Source organism: Cygnus olor, chromosome 4 (assembly GCF_009769625.2).
Source record: "Cygnus olor isolate bCygOlo1 chromosome 4, bCygOlo1.pri.v2, whole genome shotgun sequence".
NCBI lineage: Eukaryota > Metazoa > Chordata > Aves > Anseriformes > Anatidae > Cygnus > Cygnus olor.
In genome coordinates, this window is record NC_049172.1 from 10,257,844 (window position 1) to 10,272,166 (window position 14,323).

The 14,323-nt window shown below is 36.8% G+C and overlaps 1 protein-coding gene across 3 annotated transcripts in view; it reads right to left on the bottom strand.

Moving 5' to 3' along the window:
• The window catches only part of GRID2 (glutamate ionotropic receptor delta type subunit 2), an 805,832-nt gene that overhangs the window by 583,713 nt on the left and 207,796 nt on the right, over window positions 1–14,323 (bottom strand). The window lies entirely within an intron of this gene.

The window sequence follows — 14,323 nt, forward strand, 5'->3', positions numbered from 1 at the left end:
TTCACTCAACACAGAGTCCAGAAGTTACTTCACAATAAACAGATTTTCTGTGTTTTAACATAACTTAGGGCAGAAGGGGAAGAGAAGCATTGACTCCTGCTAGAAATATTGGGGAACCCTGGTTAGGCACAAAACAAAGTATCTCTATAGGAACATTGCCAAGACATGAGAACTAATTACCTTTCCAAAGGTGCCATTTAATACATTGAATGACCATGCTGGGCTAGGATTTCTGTTGAACATCATGTTTAGTGACAATTAAATAAAAATATAAAGTTCAAGTAAGGTGAGAATAAGCCTAAAATTGTAGCAGCACTGGGAAAATGAGTTAGAATTGACAACTGTGATCAATAGACAGGTCAACAGCTGATACACACTATTTCAGGTCTATTTCCTGTCAGATTTGTAAAACTACCATTCCAGCTAGCCATCTGACTCTTTAAGTCAGTAAATTAAATTTAATCGGTTAATTAAAATCATTTCTCCCTTTATGAATCTGACAAAGTGTCTGTTCTGCCTTTTCCTCAAAACCTTCAAGCAGAGCATTGTAAACGGGAAACCATTAAACTCAGGAGGAGCTGGCAGAGTAAAGGCTTTCAAAGCTCGTACAGCCAATTCTTCAGGTGTATTGAACAAGAATTCCCAGGCTAGAGGATTTAGTTTTTCACTTTCTTTAATCTATAATGTTATTTTTAGCATCACTAATTTCCCTATTATTTTATTGTTTCTTGTATGAACTATTTAAGCAGACGTGGCTCAAATCAGTGTGATGGTTCTATTAAGAATGTTTTATGGTTTAAAACCCCCAAATCAGGTCTGTGAGGCTTTCAAGCACCTCTTTTTAGTAGATTAGTCAAAAAGGATGTTTCAAAAACAGACTTTTGAAAATTGTATTTATTGTTATGAAAATTCAGGTTTATTTATTCTTGAGTGTCCATTGTCAATACAAAACTGAACTAAGGCAGCATATGTGGTGAGGCAGCCAAAGATAACAGAAAATGCTGATAACTGATGATTTCAGGAAAAAAAACAACTGCAAGTAGCATGCAGAAAAGAACTGAAAGAGATTGACACAAATAATGGCTACTTTAAGAGAAGTAAACTTTATATACATTATTTACCATATTTTTTCCACTGACCTCCAACACCCATCTCCCTGCCAGCACCACTCATTCTACGTGAGCGTCATCTCTTCATACAATCTGACCGCTATGACTCGAGCGTTTTCCCTCCTGAAGCTGCTGCCATCTGGAACAGCTGTTCTTTACCTCTCCACCTCATTCACCTGTCATCTCTGTGCAAATCTCAGCCAAAAACATTTGTTTTCTCCTGTGCTTCCGTTTCTATTTCCCTTGTTTTATTTAGCTCCATAAAGCAAAGCCCCACATAGCTGAGAAAACACTAGGTATGCAAGATGCTGAAAACTGTGCCTTCTCCATAAAAAGGATTATTTTGGTATCCAAGCAGTATTTAAGGGTATAAAAGACTTTATCGAATGGAATATCGTAAAACACGTATTATTTTCTAATCGCATAAAACAGTTGTTTTTCTAGTCTCATAAAACTACTTATGCTTGTCTTTTAGGTAGGGCACACCTATGCTGATGATGACTGCACAGCATAGCAAATATAGTTAGTAAACATTCAGCGGAACAATCTTACATGGTTACTAAATAAAACTGTTATAATTATGAGGAAAAAATGGAAAATAATGATAGCAATTAATCAAATTCTATTCCTGTAGAGTAATTCTGTAACAAATGCCTCAGAGGAAGAAGTGAACATGCTCCCACTGCATGCACACACACACAGGGCAGATGTTGACTCCATTGCAGAACATGGCAAAACAAAGACCTTCCAGCCAACACTGCAGAGTGCAGCTGGGAGATGTCACCTTAAGCCTGGTTCTGTGACCAGAACAACACAGGTAACTCACTGAGTAGTAGATATAGAGAAGTCCAAATTATCTAGAGTTTCTTCTGCATGAGCCATCACAGAAATTCACTTCATCCTCAGCAGAGAACTGCTTCCAAGACAGTGCATTCACCAGTTCAGGATCAAGTTTCTCAACAAATTAACTTTTCTGAAAATCTTCTTGTTTTTCACACACTGATATCCCTAATAAAATCATTTCTAAGCCTGATGCAAATCCTACCTCTGATGACATCTGGACATATAAAGTGCTGGGTTAGATGAAACTCCCTGCACCATTCACAAATGATGCTTTTCCTCACTGTAGTACAAATGCTCCAGTTTTGCTCTGACTGTTGCCTTATTTCATTCATAGCTCCATGTATCAGGCAGAAATTTCAAAACTTCTCCTCTAAACAATACTGTATCTGACATTTTAAACAAGATACCTTACAGAAATTACTGTATTACTCATGCTTCAGTTTAGGAATATCTCCACCGGTAAAACAAATAAATATATAAATTATTCGGAAAAAAAAATGCAGCCATAATTCCTGCCCAAGCATCCTAGATGGAATTAGGTTATCTTCCTTCAGAAACCACAACTTTATCCATTAGAAGATCTAATTTGGCTACGCAAAAAGCATGTCATTACTTTCAGCTTTATTCCAGAATCCGGATGAGGACAGCACAAATGCAATTCTCCACTGGCTTTTTAAAAACCTTCAGCACATCAATAACGTCCTGTAGCTTAGCAGAAAATTCTTGGTTTTTATCTATCTCATTCACACTCAACAAGGTCACCAGAAATCTCAGTTTAAATGAACCTAGAACAAATCAGAAAAAGGTTTGATAATTTTGCCAAGCACCGATGACATCATTAGAAAGGCTTTCCAAAGATCACTTGTCCTACTGACCTCAACATATGAAAATATAATCCAACTCATATATCATTGGCTATTTTTAAAGAAATTTCCCAAGCCTACTGGAAACAGCCCAGAAAATATAAAAAATGGGACAGAAATGCATCACAACTGGAAGAATGAAATGTGAAGAGATATAACCAATGTTCACTGGCTAAGAAAGGAGAAAGTTCACTGCTTGCAGTGTTTTAAAGTATCGTAATCTTATTATCTATGAAAGTATGACATTTCTGCACCTCTATGCCTCATGTTAGTTAATTTTGTGAGACCATCATTTCAAAAGGGATGAGGAGTATATGGATTACATGCCATGTTAAGTTGAAGTCAGAGTTCAATTTCAGCACATAAGCTTGATCTTCACTTTATCCATTCCCCATGCATACCTCATCAACAAAAGCAGAATACACTTAGCCCAATAATATACTAGTTCAAAAGTCCAGGAATGTTTGGAGAGGAAAAAAAATATATATATTCTTATTCTAAAAGAGAAACTTAATGCAGCTTCTGGGAGAAGGAAATCCACGCTGTTAAGACTCAGGAGTGGAAGCTACTAGTTTTGAGTCCTCACGCCAAAACTCATCTGACATGTCTTGAAGGACTACGAGCAAATCACCCTAGGTCTCACTCCCCCATGTGAAATAAGGTTAGGAAGCATTAGTTTCTAGGTGCTTAAATCAATGGGGCTGATATTTTTGATCCTGAAATACGGTGTAGGATAAAATCCCATGTTATTACTAGGTCACATAAGCATCCATGGGTTGGGAAAATTTGTATAAAATCCATTCCTTTTTAATTATAACAGCAAATGCCTAGTGGAACTGCAGACTATCATGTTTTATTGACTCAATATATACATGCAGCAGTGGACGGCCAATTATATAATGGAGTTGCAAAGGGAACAGTAGTCCTCCATCAGGACTCCTCTGTAGCACAAGGGAGTTTCCAGCAGATGTGTCCTCAGCTCCCTCACATGTCACACTGGAGACACCAAGCATGGCACAGGGCTTGGCTGTTGAGCTTCCTGGCCCTTGGGGACCACGGTTGGCTCACACCCTGCCAACGTGGGGCTCTAGCTTAAGGCAGTGCCAATCCCTTGATGTTGAAGTCAGCAGCCTGGTTCATTTGTTCCCCGGAGATTCCTACTGCTGCGCCACGGGGATCTCAGCACCAGAAAATCTAGGCCAAGCTGAAATTTCTGAAAATGCTCCTTGTTTGTTCATTTTAATTTTTCAAGATTTTCACAGCTCCCATGATGATGGTGAGCAGCAGGGTAGGCCCAGGAGCACCGGCATCAGCTCCTCCTGGGTGGAACAAGCTCAGGGTAGTCGTGCGCCTGTGGAGGAGGAAAACTGGTTGCTAGAGTAGCTCTGGCAAACATACAGAGCAACCACAACAGGGAAACAAAGAGAAAGTAATGCCAACCCCTCACCTCACCAAACTGTAAAGGTAGGGTTTCATATATCTCTTATTTGTATGAGCAAACCTCAAGAAATTGAATGATGATACATCAGCACGTTTTTCATTATTATCATTTCTTGCGCAAATGCAAGAAGCATCAGACCCACCATCCTTTTTTATTTTTATTTTTTTTTTCCAATGGAGCTTTGGAAAAGTCTTGTTCTAATATGGTGATATGGTAGGGCTGAATTTTTTTTTTTTTTTCTTATTTTATTTTTTTTGAGGTCATGCCATGAGCAGTCCCATTTTCACTGAGACTAACGATGGAGGTTCACCACACATTACATATGCTTGCATACAGCAGGAAAGGTTGTAGCTATCTCCAAAACACATTAAATAATCAATCGCAGTTGCATATATTTTTAATATTACTGCCTAATGAAGAAAGTCGAAAATGAGTAAATATACCATCTCTACCCAATCAGAATACAGTTTTTACAGAAAAAAAAGCAAACCAACCAACCAAAAAACAACCAAAACAAAACATTATTTTCTACCTTTTTTCCTTTCTTTTTTTTTTTTTTCACACAACAATTAAATCAAAAGTTAAACAGTTGGTTTGGAGAAAGAGTATTGCACCATGCTTCCTCACTCATACCCAAGTTCAGCAAATGCTTTCCATGCATGAGCCTGACTTTAGGCACGTGAGTCATCTCTCTCAAGTCACACCTTTAAATGAGACCAGTGAGTAAGATCTTCACTAGGTTTAATACAACGCTGCCAACTTTGTATGGCACCGCACACTTGAACAATGGCAGAGGGTGCCTCTGCTCACTGCAGGAGCTACAAAATAAAAACATGTAGCCCATTTCTGCTCCTTTTTAAACCGAATTACTCCCTGTTCTCAGTGCAACTATGTGGCTGAGACATCATGCAATTGATGCAGGAGTTCCTTCCATTTGTTGCTTTTTTGCTTTGTGACTTTAAATATTTAAAACAAAGAGGAGAACGAGGAATTTCTCAGTTTTTTCAATCTGCCAAACTGCTAGACGCAAAATCTGTTTCAAACACAATGAAAGTAAGAAAAATGCGGTTATCATCTAAACACAGAGAAGACTGCATCCTTCTGCTGAAGCAGGGTTGGTTTTTAACGTCCCAATCTCACAGTAAAACAACCATATAGTTCTTCTTTTTTTTTTTTTTTTTTTCTTTTCCCTGTAGTGTTATTTGTTTGAAATTATTTGACTACAGGAAGGTATTTGACTGTATTAAATGATATCCCACACCTCCACACCTGTCCCCTGAGTCTACTACCCAGCTATGGAAGCATGACAGGTTAACAAAGAAAACAGATACTCAGTAGAGACTTAGCTTTTTACGTTACAAGTTTTTCTGAATGGATTTACATATAGTGAGAGCCAGTGGTTCAGGTATTGTATGAAACACCTATTAATTACAAAGCAATAAAGAATTTCTAGAGAAGCAGAAACAAAAGCCTGAAGGTAGAGAACCCATTGTTTTTGCATTGCCTTTTACGATATTTAGTTTCACTAACACATTTAGTGACAGTCTTGGGTCAATTCATTTGTCCACACCAGGTGCTGGAGGAGGTAGTGCTCTCAGGAAATATTAAGAATTACTGTTCTCACAATCTGCAGTGCTATTAAGCACATTGCATTTATTTATTTATTTATTTCTGCTGTTTAATTCTATTGCTATGTTGCAGATACACATCAGTGTCACTGGGAATTATGTTCACAATTGGAAATAACAGACTCTAAGATCTTATCCTCCTTATTTACACTGTCAGGCACATATGCACAAGCACGAACACTTTCCAATCACTGTTGATTTATTTTGAGCTCATCCTGACAGACATTTCTAATTGTTCTCAAGTTCTAAGCCACCATTTAACACTTATGTTTAATACAACAAATGATACAATTTGTCAAATTCTTCTGCTGAATCTCCTTAATCTCATAAAAAACAGCTGTCTTTTGCTAGCCCCTTTCTAGGGGATATTATTGCTGGCAAGAGAGCACAAGGAGGAGGGAAAAAATTGGAGACATTAAAAATGCATTTATTCAGGTGTAGTTTTTTATATACACAATATCTAATAAAAGGTATTAATATAATAAAAGGTATTTTTAAAGGGTAATTCTGGAAAATCTACTGGTAAATAATAAATTATCTTTTCAATTGATCTACCTTCTACTTAATTTAAGTGATCCTTCAGTAGAAAATGAATGTAGTAACTACTATATCAATAGGAATAACAATTGGAATATGCCTCATATATGTTTACAGTTATCTAACTGATGGCACATGTTGCAGAATCACAATGACTTTGTTCCTGAAAACCCCAAAATACTGCACAAATGCCAGTTACAGCATTGGAGACTGCTGTCTACTTCTATACATGATACAGGTCACAATATTACCATCATAAAAACAATATAGTTTTTACACTATGTACCTTTCACAGAATAAGAATGAAAGTATTTTCTCTGCACTGTTCTACTAAACACTCGATGTGGTGATTAACTACAGCAATAGAATCTTCGCTTTCATTATGCAACAAATGAGCTGATAATAATGTGAAACTTTTCATATTTTCTATCATATCCATAACTATCAAGTTTAGGTCTAGCTGTGAAAAGCATCTGGTTTGGTAGATATTATTGCCACATTATTTATGTCCCATATAGAAAGTTGATGTGATGACAATAAATTTGCTGAATACTATGTGCATTTTCCAAAGTGATGTTTAAAAGATGCTATATAATGTACATTAAGAACTTGCTTATATTTCATTTTAGAACCAGAGCAAACAATGATTCAATTTACTATATAGTCATCTTTATTAGCTCCTACTTGTGAATGCAAGAACATCTCACAAAGCAATGTCAGTGCAGATAATCCATCCCCCAAATCCTAAAAAGCTATTAAGCAATGTCATTGCTTACTATCTTCTACTCTCACACTCCTTGCTCTGCCTCTACGTGGAACTTTCCTTTGTAATTTCTGAACAATAAACTAATGTTTGATTAACAAAAGGTTGCAGACTACTGTGTAGAGAGGAAGAGGAAACCACTGCCAAACTATTTTTTTATGGCATGGAGCAACCACAGCAACTTACTCCACTAGCAGCTGAACCTTGAGGAGAATATGCTAAAGATGTTAATATATACACATATGCCTACATATACACATAAAAGTGACAAAAAGGCTACAGTAAGAGATATTTTTTGAGGACACTTTCTGCTTTCCTTTCCTATTTCTCTTTAAAATTTACTCAAGCCTTTTGCTCCAAATAGCTTAGTCATTTCATGCAGTGGAGCACTCTGGCTTAGAATACTGGAATACAGGTGTTGACACTAAAGATTGCCACTTGGAGGGTACTACTGGAATAAAAGGTTATTTATTGAGTACCACACTATATAAATCCAGCCCTTTTGTTGTAGATTACATTATTAAAAAAGAAGACAGAGGTGCTGAGTCAGCATATCATTGAGAAGTACAGATAACTCTGAAATATATTGCTGTTAAAAATCTATCTGATCCTATGTGAAGTGTCATGAACACCATGGTCAAGAATGAGATGACAGCAGGAGGAAAGCAGCAGTGAATAACTGTTTTGTGTGCTCCTCAAAAAATGCAAAGGCTGACTGAAATTAATCCCTTAAACGGCTTTTCTTTTCTTAAGAGCAGCTTTTTATTCTGCTGCATATAGAAGCATTCAGTGAATCTACACACAAACACCCTCTTTAAATGGAAATGGGAGAAACCAGACAAATTAATCTTGTAGTCATGTGGCCCAACATGCAATACCAACGCAGGATTTTCCTGTGCAATGTCATTTACATTCCAGTTGAAAATTAACGTATATAACCTCCTTCACTGTTATGTCACACAGAGGGTAACAAATATAGAAGCAATTGGTTTCCAGTTTCAACACGAATAATGCACACACAAATGTCCTAAGAAATATCCGCTTTCCAAAAAGAGTACAAATGTCCCTGTTGCTAAAAACAAGTTTCCTATTTGCTTCTCAGAACAAGTTTTCTGGATTAGTGTCACTCTCCTTAACTGTAAGCTTTGTGTTCTACCATTTCGTTAACCCACCCTCCTCTAAAATTTGCTCTCCAAACGTTCAGGGCTCAAAGTGACCTCATAATCATGGACGTTACTAATAATCAAGACTTCATCATCAAGTCATAATCAAGACTTAAACTGCTTGCCATTTTTTATAGAAGAGAGTGGCATATCTTCTTTGTTGTTCTTACTCAGAGTGTAGTTCGAGATTAATTTCTACTTCTGCAATTCATAATTTACATGTTTCTAGAACAATACAGACAGAATATAACTCACAGATAATCTGAGTTAGACTTATTTCAAAAGTTTCATCCAATAAATCCTGGTAATTCTGCTTATAATTTTGGAAAGAATAAGTATGAAAATGGAGAAAAAAAAAATCATTCTACGAGTCCCCCCTCGAAAATGACTGAGAAATTCTGCTTTAAATTCAGTTCTCTGCTGCAGTTTGACTTCATGCTTTGTTTTTAATAACACTACAGTTCCTCAGTGATATAAAGCTCTTTGAAAATTATAACACTGTCATATGAAATGTCTATGAATTTACATTTCCCAAAGCCTCACTACAAGTCAATTAAATGCAGTCAAGTTCTGTTGAAGAGCAGTTGCCAAGGAGCAACATATAAGAAGTCTATAAAAAAAAAGTCAAAATTTCTGATTTTAAGACAAATTCAGCTGTTTCTTACGTGGCAAATTTACAAAGCAAGACTGAGAGCAGTTGCACTATTTCCATATGCTGTGGACGTGTCAGGCACCTCTTTCAATCCAAATATCCCCTTCCTTCTTCCCACATTTTTGGGAGACTTCTAAGACGGTGCTATAACAATAGGATATTTGCAAACCTGAGACTGAAAATGCCATAAGCAGCAATATATTTTCTTTGGGAATATATATTCTGAAGTGAAATTAAGAAATTACTGTGTAATTTTGCCCTATGCTCTGATGAACAATTACTGTAACTAAAGACTGGGGCTTAAGATGAACTTAATTCTCTAACATTTAAAGAAACCACCAAGGAAGAAATAAATGAAGCATACTTTCTACTTCAATCTCCAAGTCCATAGCTGCTCTGTACTCAAATCAGTCCACTGACGAAGCCTAGAACCAAATATTTTGTTTCAGATACCCCTTCTCAAGAACCACTAACAAAGAGCCATATGCAAGAGAGTAATAATATTCCAATTTTACGGAGTAAGTAATATCAAACAGACTTGATGATTCGTATGTTCATTGAAAAAATCTTTTGTAAAATGGTTCTATCTGGAGGCTGTCTGGTTCTAGAGGGTTTGTATGGGATTCAAGAGTTACACATAGAAGTACATGTATATTTGATTGGACCTGATGATCTTGAAGGTCATTTCCAACCTAAATAATTCTAAGATTCTATGCACTGTGACTTGCTCGGACACCACAAGTAATTATATGCCTGTTAAAATTAGAAAATCTAATAAAAAATGTAATTTATTCGGAGTACCTGTTGTTATTTCTATCATTCAACTAGTATAATCTTGGAAGACTGATCTTAAAAAGTATGTTATTATCATAGATCCATCTTATAGGAAAAAGTCATAGGAAAAAGTCATAGGAAAAAGCAAGGGGAGAAGAAACGCTTATAAACTGAACGTGACAAAAGGCTTGTGCATAATCTCTTCAAAATGTTTCTAACAGAAAATAAACAAATAAATAAAAACTCTACTTAAGCTAATGGTTATTAAATAGATTTAACATATCGTAAACTTGAAAATAGCTAAAGAAAATAAAAGGTAAAATTATACAGGAAAAACAAGAAAGCAATCTCGTGGTCAGTCATATTCAAATTTAAACATGCAATAAAAAGACTGAATAGGAATAAAATGAAAATGAAAAATGAATAAAACAAACACAAAGAAATCCAGAAGTAACATTAATGAAGGAACAAAAACATGGTTACTGTTGCATGATCTCTGCTGATCAATCCAAGGTTGTGATCCAAAATGAAGCGAAAATGAGAAAGTTGTACTTTGGCAGCAGCTCATTGCAGCCAGCAAAACATTTTGAAATTTTTTCTTCTTAATTTACAAAAGAAATAAAAAAACCTGTACAAGCCCCTCCCTGCTCTTCGGTCCCCCTTCATCACAAAAATAGGCTTTCTTTTCAGCAAAGCACTTATATAACCTAAAATATTTTGTGTTACCAGACTGGGAAGAGATCAAGATTTTGTTTTGAGTCAGCAGAACAGTGCCTGTAAACAACATGCACTTTTTTTTCTGTCACATTTGATTACTACCCAAGTGATAAATGCCCAGGAAACTGATTCAAGAAGCACAACCTTCATACTATTACTCTTGTAGTCACTTTTAGTATTAGTCATTCTCCCAGCTCACTAGTTTAAGAAAATATGTTTCTTATATACTACTTCTGAAACTTTGAGAAAGCAACCCCAATATTTCCAAAAGGAAAGACGGACACCAAAAGAAATTGGGAAATGATTTTACAAAGCCCAAGGACACATTACATCCAACCCTAGAATCCAAATTCTGACCGTTGCACTGAAGTGATCTCAGCACATACATTTAGCTGCATTGTCCAGACACCTCTGTGTTAATCAAGTCTTTCTACGGTTTGGGAAAAGATGAGCAAACCTTGGTCACAGTGACTTTGCCTGTAGGCCTTTCACATGACTAGGCAATAAATCTTTAAAATTTGTCTAAAAAATTTTAATATCATTATTACTGTATTACTTAATTATTGCATCATTTTTGTAGTCATTATTACTGTATTATTACCAATAAATACAGAATACTTTCACTATATCATTGCACATTTTATCTGTGAAAATGTTGAATTAATTTGCCAAATGTCTGCACAAGACCATGTCAGAAATCTACCTAGTATATATGTGTCTTGTGCCCATACTTGTGGTATTTGAGTTCCTTAATGAAGATTAGGACAATCAAATGAAAAAGTAAGCCCTACTACAGGGCTTCCCCAGCACTGCTCCAAACAACTGGCTTCCTGACGGATTTTTATATGCCTCTTTTAAATCTGTTTCCATGCCTAAGGATGATATCTAAGGCATCATTATCCCACATTTAGTAGTAACTGAAAAGCCATTTTTTTTAAAAGGGAGTATTTCTTTACTGAAGTCATGGTTTCCCACAATAAATCATTACTGTTAAAAAAGGTTTGCTGTAAGACAAAATTCTTCAGGAAGAGGAAAACCATACTGCCTAGGACTTGAGAGCTATGTACTTGACGGGCTGCATAACACGTATACTAAACTGGCCCTCAATAAAGAGGAATATTTATCAAAGAAATGGATTGATAGCAAGTATTCACATTCAGATCTCCTCTCTCCATCCATATCCTGTGTTCCTGACACACTGCGGTAGAAGACTGTACTCAGATATGCTCTGAAGTCAAATTGTAGGTTACAATCACCAGTGCAACATGCAAAATTCAACTTCCTGCCTGGGAAAGGGAAAAGGAACCAACACCAATAACAACAAAGCTTCTAACTTTCTCTTCCATATGACTCCAGAAAAGTCTCTTTACCACGTTTTACCACATGTATTGCATTTACGTGTCAAGGTTTTTGTAGTGGGGGGCTACAGGGGTGGCCTCTGCGAGAAGAATCCAGAAGCTGCCCCATGTTAGATAAGGGCCAGTTTCAGCAGGCTTCAAAGGGACCTGCTGCTGGCCAGAGCCAAACCAATAAGCGATGTTGTTTGTACCTCTGTGAGAGCAGATTTAAGAGAGGGGAAACAAACAAACAAAACAAATGAAAAACTGCAACACACAGAGTGAGCAGTGAGGACCCACCCTGGAGACCCCAAGGTCAGTGGAGATGGAGGACAGGAGGCGCTCCAGGTATGCAGCAGCAGTTCCCCTGCAGCCCGTGGAGGAGCCCCCGGTGGAGCAGGTGGATGTGGCCTGGAGGAGGCTGCGGCCCATGGAGAGCCCCCGCAGGAGCAGGCCCTGGGCCGGAGCTGCAGTCCATGGAGAGGAGCCCACACAGGAGCAGGGGTCTTGGGGGGAGCTGCCACCCGTGGGGGACCCATACTGGAGCTGTTTTGGAACTAGATGACCTTTAAAGTCCCTTCCAACCCAAGCCGTTCTATGATACTACAATATAATTCAGGGTAAAGACCAGTAAGTTAATTGTAAACTAAAATCCATCAATGAGGCATTTTTACGGAAGTTGAGAATTTATTTTGCACTGTTGTAAACAAATCTGTTAAGAAGATCTAGCAAGATTTGTGGAAATGGCTGCAAACTTTGAGAATTGCTTTATGTTCTTAGTATACTTCTCTGCAACTGCCTTAAGTAAAGTTTTAGCTGGGTAGTATTTAATATCAAGAGAGAGTTCTAGCACAAATGTGAAAATAGACCTCTCAGTCCAGCAAGAAAAACAGAACAGAAAAGCAGTATGAAACTCATGACTTAACAACAGAAGTCTATTAAAAAAGAAGTACAGGCCTTTGATTATTTTTAGTACATTTCCTCTATTTAGACGTTTTGTCATGTATTCAAAGCTACCTACTCATCTATTCAAGTGCTTACTGTGTTTTTACTATACAAGGTTTTGCCATTTTGCTGTCAAATGGATGCAAAACTCTCTCCTGTACTGAAAACAGTTCAGGCTTTATTTTGAAGTCAATTGAATTTTGTTTCTGTGGTTCAATATTTATTTACATGAAGAGAATTACCCAATAGGAACAAAATTGTATTTGGTGTCATTACTGAATGAGTCTATAGGATTTGCCACAGCCTCCCAAGTATCATTTCTCGTTCTGGTGGCAACGCTTCAGTCTGGAATTTTCTGCACGCTCTCCAGGTTCCTAGCCAACTAATACATGACTCTTTATCATATCACAGAAGCTGACTCCAGTTCTGACACAATTCAGGTCTGTTATATAGTTCATTACAAATTAAATTGGTGTAGCTACATCTTGGAAAGCTTTATCTTGCCTTTTATTATTATTACTATTTAAAGAACAAGGAAAAGAGGATGAAAATTAAAAAAAGAAAACAACAAATCTCCAGCATATTAGTTTGAATCTTACTTTCATCTAATGAATAAATCTGCTTGTGAAAATATCTTCTGGTATATTTTGGCCTTTTTATTGCTGTTGAATGTTATTTTCATTTCTAAACAACCCTATCAAAATCTTGGTATCTGCTCACAAAGGTAAAAGTGTGCAGAAGTTTCAATGAGCATCTGATGGTTCTACTGCAAAGCACATACCAAGTTACCCTAAGATAGTGGAAATAATGTGTGTTTAAAAAAAAAATTGCAATTCTAATTAAAAGGGGGGTTTTAAAGAGTTTTTTGATACAACAAGAAGGAAAGAAATCATGATAATCACTATAGAGAGACTAACCCCATCTTTTACCTGCTTACAGTATTTACAGACTGAAACAGTCTTGGTAGGAATATAATTAAGTGCTTGTTTGAGAAACCAAAACTAATTTTCAGAAAGATTACTTCTGACATATTTCCCAAGAAACCTGAAAAACTCAGTGGGTTTCAGGAAAAGCTTGACACTTGGTCCACATTCTTTAATAGATTATTTAAGGACTGAGGACTGCCTGACAGCTCATCATGGCTCAAGCCCATATCATCATCTCCAAAACAAAACCATTCAAAACCAGATTCTCATCAAGTACTGGAGACTGAATGCTGCTAGGGTATGGAGTCTGGCTTACATCAACCACAGGAAACTAATAGCTTAGCTTTTACTCCACAGAGCAACAAATCACCAGAAGATTATAGACTGAAACTCTTCACCAGGAATCTTTATATGTTCATCAGTTTAAATTACACCATAAACACTTGTCTCGAATCTTTTCACTTTAGTGCAAATCCTACAAATGGAAGTCAGGATGACAGTGCAGCTCTGGAAGCTGCAGATGAGATTTAAAGAAAAGAAATAATAAAAGAAGAGGCAGAAATGGCAAGCAAGTTAGTAAAAAAGTTTCTAGGTTTGCATTATTTGTGGTTGATTTGCAGTGGGA